This window comes from Aquarana catesbeiana, linkage group LG02 (genome assembly GCF_042186555.1).
Source record: "Aquarana catesbeiana isolate 2022-GZ linkage group LG02, ASM4218655v1, whole genome shotgun sequence".
Lineage (NCBI taxonomy): Eukaryota > Metazoa > Chordata > Amphibia > Anura > Ranidae > Aquarana > Aquarana catesbeiana.
In genome coordinates this window covers 578670239-578680220 of record NC_133325.1, presented here as the reverse complement: position 1 = coordinate 578680220, position 9982 = coordinate 578670239, and positions in this window count along the sequence as shown.

Sequence of the window (9982 nt, the reverse complement as noted above, 5' to 3'; positions counted from 1 at the left end):
CTAATCTTTTTGGCTCTATACACCACCACAATGGATTTGAAATGAAACAAACAAGATGTGCTTTAACTGCAGAGTTTCAGCTTTAATTTGAGGATATTTACATCCAAATCAGGTGAACGGTGTAGGAATTACAACAGTTTGTATATGTGCCTCCCACTTTTTAAGGGACCAAAAGTAATGGGACAATTGGCTGTTCAGATGTTCCATGGCCAGGTGTGTGTTATTCCCTTATTATCCAATTTACAAGGAGTAGATAAAAGGTCCAGAGTTCATTTCAAGTGTGCTATTTGCATTTTGAATCTGTTGCTGTCAACTCTCAATATGAGATCCAAAGAGCTGTCACTATCAGTAAAGCAAGCCATCATTAGGCTGAAAAAAACAAAACAAACCCATCAGAGAGATAGCAAAAACATTAGGTGTGGCCAAATCAACTCAATGGTGGATGACCAAAGAATTCTTTCCCTGGTGAAGAAAACACCCTTCACAACATTTGGCCAGATCAAGAACACTCTCCAGGAGGTAGGTATATGTGTGTCAAAGTCAACAATCAAGAGAAGACTTCACTAGAGTGAATACCGAGGGTTCACCACAAGATGTAAACCATTGGTGAGCCTCAAAGACAGGAAGGCCAGATTAGAGTTTGCCAAACAACATCTAAAAAAATCTTAACGGTTCTGGAACAACATCCTATGGACAGATGAGACCAAGATCAACTTGTACCAGAGTGATGGGAAGAGAAGAATATGGAGAAGGAAAGGAACTGCTCATGATCCAAAGCATACCACCTCATCAGTAAAGCATAGTGGTGGTAGTGTCATGGCGTGGGCATGCATGGCTGCCAATGGAACTGGTTCTCTTGTACTTATTGATGATGTGACTGCTGACAAAAGGATTAATTCTGAAGTGTTTCGGGCAATATTATCTGCTCATATTCAGCAAAATGCTTCAGGACTCATTGGACGGCGCTTCACAGTGCAGATGGACAATGACCCAAAGCATACTGCGAAAGCAACTAAAGAGTTTTTTAAGGGAAAAAGTGGAATGTTATGCAATGGCCAAGTCAATCTCCTGACCTGAATCTGAAGGAAAATGCCCCAAGAACAAGCAGGAACTGAAGACAGTTGCAGTAGAGGCCTGGCAGAGCATCACCAGGGATGAAACCCAGCGTCTGGTGATGTCTATGTGTTCCAGACTTCAGGCTGTAATTGACTGCAAAGGATTTGCAGCCAAGTATTAAAAAGTGAAAGTTTGATGGATGATTGTTAATCTGTCCCATTACTTTTGGTCCCTTAAAAAGTGGGAGGCACATATACAAACTGTTGTAATTCCTACACCGTTCACCTGATTTGGATGTAAGTACCCTCAAATTAAAGCTGAAAGTCTGCAGTTAAAGCAAATCTTGTTAGTTGCATTTCAAATCCATTGTGGTGGTGTATAGAGCCAAAAAGATTAGAATTGTGTCAATGTCCCAATACTTATGGACCTGACTGTAAGTTAAAACTGCTCCACAAATGCCTATTCCATTACAATTAATAAACTAATCTTAACAATCAATGGAGCTGATTCTAAGTGTGATATTTGCATTTGGAATCTATTGCTGTGAACCTACATCATGCTTTCAAAGGAGTGGTCCATGCAAGTGAAACAGGCCATTATAAGGTTTCATAAATTAAACAAATCCATCAGAGAGATAGCAGCATTTGGATTGGTCAAATCAACAGTTTGGTACATTCTGAGGAAAAAGAACACACTGGTGAGCTCATCAACATAAAAGACCTGGACATCCATGGAAGACAACAGTGGTTGATGATCGCAGAATCCTCTCTATGTTAAAGAAAAACCCATTCACTACATCCAGACAAGTGAAGGACACTCTCCAGGAGGTGGGTGTATCATTGTCAAAGTCTACAATCAAGAGCAAATACAGAGGGTTCACAACAAGGTGCAAACCATTCATAAGCCTGAAGCATAGGAAAACCAGATTAGACTTCTAAAATACATCTAAAAAAGCCAGTTCTGGAAAAGCGTTCTTTGGACGGACAAAACTAACACTAACCGCTTGCCGACCAGTCGCTGTTGTTATACTGCGCAGGTCGGCTCTCCTCCGCAAATCACCATAGCTGTACAGAGGCTGAGTGTGCCCGCGGGTCGGGCGGACTCGATGTCCGCCGGAGGCCCGTGGTCGCCTATTACATAGGCAGAAAGGGGAACTGCTTTTGTAAACAAGCCGATACCCCATTCTTACAGGGGACATGTCAGAGATCTACTGTTCCCAGTGGTCAGGAACAGTGATCTCTGTCATGTCCCTGGTAACCCATCCCCCTACAGTTAGAACATGCTGAGGGAACACATTTAACCCCTTGATCGCCCCCTAGTGTTAACCCCTTCCCTGCCAGTGATATTTACTGTATACAGTAATCAGTGGCTATTTATAGTGCTGATCGCTGTATAAATGTCAATGGACCCAAAAAGTGTCAAAAGTGTCCGATCTACCTGCCGTAATGTTGCAGTCCTGCTAAAAATCGCAGATCACTGCCATTACTAGTAAAAAAAAATAAAAAAAATAAGAATGCCATAAATCTATTCCCTATTTTGTAGACGCTATAACTTTTGCGCAAACCAATCAATATACGCTTATTGTGATTTTTTTTTACCAAAGATATGTAGAAGAATATATATCGGCCTAAACGAATGAAGAAATGTTTTATATTTTTTTAGATATATATTATAGTAAAAAGTTAAAAATATTGGTTTTTTTTTTCAAAATTGTTGCTCTTTTTTTGTTTATAGCGCACAAAATAAAAATCCCAAATATCACCAAAAGTGGGAAAAAAAGGATATCAATTTTGTTTGGGTACAGCGTCGCACAACCAGGCACTTGTCAGTTAAAGGGACGCAGTCATTAAGGGGGCAAATCCTTCTGGGGCTGAAGTGATTAATCTGTATCAGAATGACGGGAAGATAAAAGTGTGGAGGTGGCTTAGAACAGCTCATAATTTAAAGCACACAATGTCACCTGTAAAACATGGTAGAGGCAGTGTGATGGCATGGGCATACATGGCTTCCAGTGGCACTGGGTCATTGGTGTTTATTGAAGATGTGACAGAAGACAGAAGCAGCCGGATGAATTCTGCAGTGTTTAGAGATATACTGCCAGCCCAGATTCAGCCAAATGCAGCAAAATTGATTGGACGGCGCTTCACAGTACAGATGGACAATGATCCAAAACACACTGCAAAAGCAACCCAGGAGCTTTTGAAGGAAAAGAAGTGGAATATTCTGCAATAGCCGAGTCAGTCACCTGATCTCAACCCAATTGAGCATGCATTTCACTTGCAAGGCACAACTAAAGGCAGAAAGACCCACAAACAAAGAACAACTGCAGACAGCTGCAGTTAGAGCCTGGCAAAGCATCAGAAAGGAGGAAACCCAGTCTTTGGTAATGTCCATGGGTTCCAGACTTCAGGCAGTCATTGCAAGTAAAGGATTCTCAACAAAATATTAAAAATTTACATTTTATTTATGATTATATTAATTTGTCCAATTACATTTGAGCCCCTGAAAATGGGGGGACTGTGTATAAAAATGATTGCAGTTCCCAAAATCTGTACTTGATATTTACCGTATTTATCGGCGTATAACACGCACTTTTATGTGTAGATTTAAATATGGCGCCGCGGAGTTCGCAGGGACTCGGTGGAGCAGAACGAGCGCCGCCGAGATCACAGGGACTGGGCGGAGCCGAGATACACATAGCCGAGTGTACTCGGCTCTTCTCGGCGCCACTCACAGTCACGCCCAGTCCCGCCATTGGACCTGTGTTATGTCCATCATAGGGCGGGACTGGGCGTGACTGTGAGCGGCGCCGAGAAGAGCCGAGTACACTCGGCTATGTATATCTCGGCTCCGCCAAGTCCCTGTGATCTGGGCGGCGTTCGTCCCGCTCCGCCGAGTCCCTGCAATCTCGGTGGCATATTTAAATCTGTCCAAGCCTGTAATGGACACTGGGGGCAAGGCTGCGCTGGGGCAAGGCTGCAATGGATACTGGGGCAAGGCTGAAATGACAAGGCTGCACTGACCACTGGGGCAAGGCTGCACTGGGGCAAAGCTGCACTGACAAGGCTGCAATGACCACTGGGGCAAGGCTGCACTGGGGCAAGGCTGCAATGACCACTGGGGCAAGGCTGCACTGGGACAAAGCTGCACTGACAAGGCTGCAATGGTCACTGGGGCAAGGCTGCACTGACACTGAAAAGGCTGCAGTGACACTGACAAGGCTGCAGATGGACACGATAAGGCTGCATTGATGGGCATTTTAATGTAAGTTTTTTTTTCCTTAAACTTCCCTCCTAAAAGTTTTTTTCCTTAAAATTCCCTCCTAAACTTGGGGTGCGTTTTATACGCCGGCGCGTGTTATACGCTGATAAATACGATATGTTTAACCCCTTGAATTAAAGCTGAAAGTCTGCACTTCAAATTTATTTGGATTGTTGTGTTTTACTTTCATTCTGGTGGCATACAGAGCCATAAGTATGAAAATTGTGCCTGTGTCCAGATATATATGGACCTAACTTTATGTATAGAACATCAGTTGACCAACCTGAAATAGTGGAATGTGTAATTCCATAACAATTTGACCCTAATTTTTGTAGGATTTCACACATTGGCATTTTTTCTATTTATGTTTTAATAATTGCAACATAGTAATAGTCCTAATATGTTTGCTCTGGAGACTCGCACATTTAAAATTCAATTTGGAAGCAAAAACAGTGGATCACAAAGGATGCCTTGATATGAGCCACATGCTTTAAAAGTCTTACATTCCAAGAGTGTCTTACACATTGTACTGTCCCTAGAGCCACCTCACCCTGACAATGACAGTATGTCGATGGCTGTTTTTAACCCTGAAGGCTCCGGAGATACATCAAATGCAAGTCTTTGTAAAATGTCTTATGATCTCAACTCCACATTTCTTTTTCTTATTAAAGTGTTGTTCCGGCCGAAATGATACTTTTTAAATAAAAATACCCCTATAATACACAAGCTTAATGTATTCTAGTAAAGTTAGTCTGTAAACTAAGGTCTGTTTTGTTAGTTTATAGCAGTAGTTTGTTATTTTATAAACTTACAGCAGGCCGTGGCCATCTTATGTGTGGGCATCTGAAGCCAGACTGTATTTCTTCCTGGATCTCATCCTTGCAGATCTCGCACATGCTCAGTGCAGCACAAGCAGTGTAATAGGTTACAGGTCAGGTTTCCATAGCAACGGCAGTGTCAGATAAGGTTGCCGCCCCTTCCCAGAAGGCATTGCAAACAGGAAATGATGCGATGGGCCACGGCCAGGGAGGAGGAAGTGAAAAATTAATACAGTAGATATACAGTAGGTGCTGAGAAAAAAAATTAAAAAATATCCAATTCGTTTACAGTGCACAGTTTAGTGAGGGATGCTGAAGAGTTGTAAAAGTGGGTGGAACTCCGCTTTAACAACTTTTAGAAGGTGCCAATACACTTGAAACAACCTAAAGAAGTGAAATGATTAATATAATTCAATATGCCAGAGGAGCAGATAAAAGTAGCAACGTCTTGATGCAAAATGTGTACAGGTGCCCTTTGAATCGTTGCTGTTTTGTTTTGGCCCTTGATCAAAGAAAGCTGTACTTAGCAAGGGGAGGTTTCCCCAGAGTTTAGTGAATAAGGTGAAGGTCTGCTGACTTCTTTCAACCATTAATGAACAAGCAAAAATGATGTTTTTTATTTTTTCCTTGCATGTGATTGCACCAAACGAACAACGCTCTGTGGAATATACTCCTGCAAAGAGCAACTTCCCTTGCAAAGTAATCAACCAAATGATGCCCAAACCTGCTAATGAGCACAATATCATGTAGAAAGTATTTTCTATAGATATGTATTTTCTGGTTGCTTTTTAGACACACTGAGCAGCAGCCTATCTTACAGAGCGGCAGTCTATTGAACAGGAATACCAAGTGAAAACAATATTTACTTGACAGCCAGGTGTATCTGGTAAAGTTACCAGATTTTCAAAATAAAATCCAGGGACACTATACTGATCACATTTAAAAAACCTCACCTCCATTTGTAGCCACTCCCACAAAACCATGCCCCTATTTTTTACACACCCTCTAACAATTGGTCATAGACTTTTGGAACAAGAGGCAGGCATTAAAGGTAAGAAGACAACAAAGACATATAAAAGGCACCAAGACATGAATGCATAGTTAGAAGGGATGTCTTAAAGGCACATAGTAGAAAAATATGACAGTGCGCCACTCACTGAAAACCTGGAGGTGTGGTTAATAAAGTTGGTGTCACTTCACAATGTTAGGGCCTTAAGTGTGGAAGTAAAATAAGCCCCTTCATTTATGTCATTGGCATTAATAGTAACCCCCAGCACTGATGTAAGTGGCCACAATAGAAGCCTCAATATTTGTACCACCAGAGATTCTGCACCCTCCAGAATCCCCCACCATATAACATGCATCTCCCAGGATCCCTCCCTTGTACCCTGAACTGACCAGAATCCCCCACCACACACCCTGCACTCTCCAAAATCCTCCTCATACATCCTGCACCCCCCCTCCCCAGAATACTCCCAAACACACTGTGCATTCTCCAGAATATTCCCTTCTTACACCCTGCATCCACCAGAATTTCCCCACGGAACACCCTGAATCCTCCAGAATCCCCCCAATACACACTGGACACTTCAGAACTTCCTATACACTCTCAACTCCCCAGAATCCCTCCATAAACCCTGCATCCTTCAGAACCTCCACCATCAACACCCTAAATCCTCCAGAATTCTCCCACCATACCCCATGCACTATATAAATGTATATGATTGCATAAATTATATATATCCCATTTATGGCTCACTGGTGCCTGGCTGGGACTGGTTATCCAGTGTGATATGGCCATCATGCATTCAACCCTCCCCTTTTCTTTCCTGGGCAAAATACAAAGGGCAATACCTGCTCAGTATAATGTTTACACCACACCACCAGGAGGCCAGGTATAATGTGGGGGACACTTGTTTCCCAGGATCAGACCTGTCAAAACAGGGATTGGCTCTTGGGAATATTGATAAAATGATAACCACAGCATTTAGGCCTGGTGACTGTCTAGGGGTTCTAATCTCTAGTTGTATACATTAGGATTAAAAAGTTCAGATAAAGCTTTGAAATTACCATAGCTGATGACTATGATTACTTTCTGATTTCAATACTTTCTAAGTTTTTCACTACTAACAAATATACAGTTCAAGAAAGAATAAAAGCAAAATATCAGGAAACCGGAAGCCATTCTCATATTACTTGTTGTTTTGAGGGAAGAATGTCAGCATGATAGCCAGGCAGCTAGCATTTGCACAACTACACAACAAAAAGCTAGTATTGAAAAGCCTGCACGTTTCTCTTGAAAAATTTCAATTCGGTTTTGATGGGCCTTGTTTTACAAATTTTTGGCAAATTACAAAACAGCTGAGCAGTTTCATTCAAGTATTACAGCTTATAGCAGTGAAAGGCATCTGGTAAAACTATATTTTCATACAGCTTTAAAAACAAGACTCAGGGCCAATAAAGTTGATGACGAAGCGCCTATATCCAGAGTACTGTAGCTGTTGCAACTGCATCTAAAAAATCTGACTTTTGTAGAAATGTTCAGATTTCTATAAATCACACAGCTAATTAAATATAGATCACATTGTAACCTGTTCAAAAATACTAAAAACGTATATGTTACAAACATTACTATGTGCATTTGTGGTGTGTTAATTGTTATTGCATTTGTGTAGTGATTGATGGCATTTAAAAAATGATTTGATGCACATTAAAAATATTGTTCACACGAATGTTAACCAGGAGTGAAATAAATAGAGAAACTATGGAGTAAGTAGTATATATGCTTATGTTTGTACAGATATACAGTAGGTGCAACAACCATTCTCATATACTATACTGTGTAAAACACACAAAAAAGTGCACTTAAGGTGTGTCTCTTGTCCACTCCTCAAAGGAGTAGGACCTTATCCTGATTCCTCGGGGCAAAAGGCTCTCGATAGGGGTAAGGCTCAACTTGGTCCACCTAGCCAAAAGGCATGGTGGACCCCTCTCTTCATGGTCAGCCAAAGCTAACCAATGAGTACTAGGTGAGGGGCTTCCCTGAAGAGAGACCCTCTGGTTCAGGGAAAGAAGCAACCGAATGGTCACGCATCCTCCCCCTAGACTTCAGGATAGGCCTGAGGACCCAAATCCTTCATCCTAGTAAGAAAAAGAGACACAAACAAAAGTGAAGTGACAAAACGTTAAAAAAGGATTTTTTTCGTCATACTTACCTGTAAAATGCTTTTCTTTGAGAACATCATGGGACACAGAGTCAGGCTAATATTCATTACCTGTTGGGATATACTCCATCTCCAGGTGAATGGACACTGGTAGACCAAACGTCTTTATACAGGAAGTGATCCCCTATATAACCCCCTCCCATACAGGAAGTACTTCAGTTTTGTAGCAAGCACCGAATCTTCAAAAAAGAGGGGAGGAATCTCTGTGTCCCATGATGTACTCAAAGAAAAGGATTTTACAGGTAAGTATGACGAAAAAATCCTATTTTCTTTTTCATACATCATGGTACACAGAGTCAGGCTAATATTCAGTACCTGCTGGGACGTCCCAGAGCAATAGCCTTGAGGGGAGGGAGACACCCCGCCAAACAATAGCCATCAGAACTTATACGGCAGCCCGCAGTACACTGCAGCCGAAAGCCAAATCCTCGGCTGCTCGAACATGCACATTGATAACATTTTGTGAACGTATGCACTGAAGACCAGGTAGCAGCCTTACAAATCTGAGCCACAGATGCCTGATGGCGAAAAGCTTTTCCCATAGGGATGTCCCCGTGCGTCAGAGGGGGCAGGGTCACCCGGCAACGTCACGTGTGGCCCCACCCTCAGTTATAAAAGAACTGTCACCTGCGAGGACACGTCATATGGCGTGTGTCTCCCATGGAGGCAGAGCTTTTTTTTTTTTCCGTTACGTCAGCGGAGGTGTATGGACTACGTGGGATTTTTTTGATTTTTTAAAAAAGGACTTCCCCCCGGTGTGTTTTTTTATTTTTTTTGCAATGTTGACACTTTTTTGTGAAATGGTAGGGGTGCAATGTACCCCATACCATTTCAAACAGGGGGGCCGGGATCTCCCCTTCCAGATTCCGATAAGCCCCCCACCCGCAGACCCCCACAACCACCGGGCAAGGGTTGTGGGGATGAGGCCCTGGTACGGTTCAGGAGGGGGGTGCTCTCTCGTCCCCCCGTCTTTTCCTGCGGCCTGCCAGCTTGCGTACTCGGATAAGGGTCTGGTATGGATTTTTAGGGGGACCCCCACACCATTTTTTTTAAATTTTGGGGCGGGGTTCCCCTTAAAATTCATACCAGACCTGAAGGGTCTGGTATGGATTTTGAGGGGGACCCCCACGCCATTTTTTTAAAATTTTGGTGCGAGGTTCCCCTTAATATCCATACCAGACCCAAAGGGCCTGGTAATGCACTGTGGGGGAATCCCATGCCGTTTTTATCAATGAACTTTTATGTGTATTGTCGGGACCGACAATTCATTAATAGCCGACATTAGTGCTAGCACTTTTAAATAACTTTCTTTTCCTTTAGAAATGTCATTTTGCTCACGGACTGTTGTAAACACGGGCAATATGCGCCACTTTACAGCCATACTATAGACACCCCCCAGGTACGAAATTTAAAGGAATATTTCACTTTTATTGTTTCACTTTAAGCATTATTAAAATCACTGCTCCTGAAAAAATGGCCGTTTTTAAAACTTTTTTTTGCATTGATACATGTCCCCTGGGGCAGGACCCAGGTCCCCAAACACTTTTTATGACAATAACTTGCATATTAACCTTTAAAATTAGCACTTTTGATTTCTCCCATAGACTTTTAAAGGGTATTTTG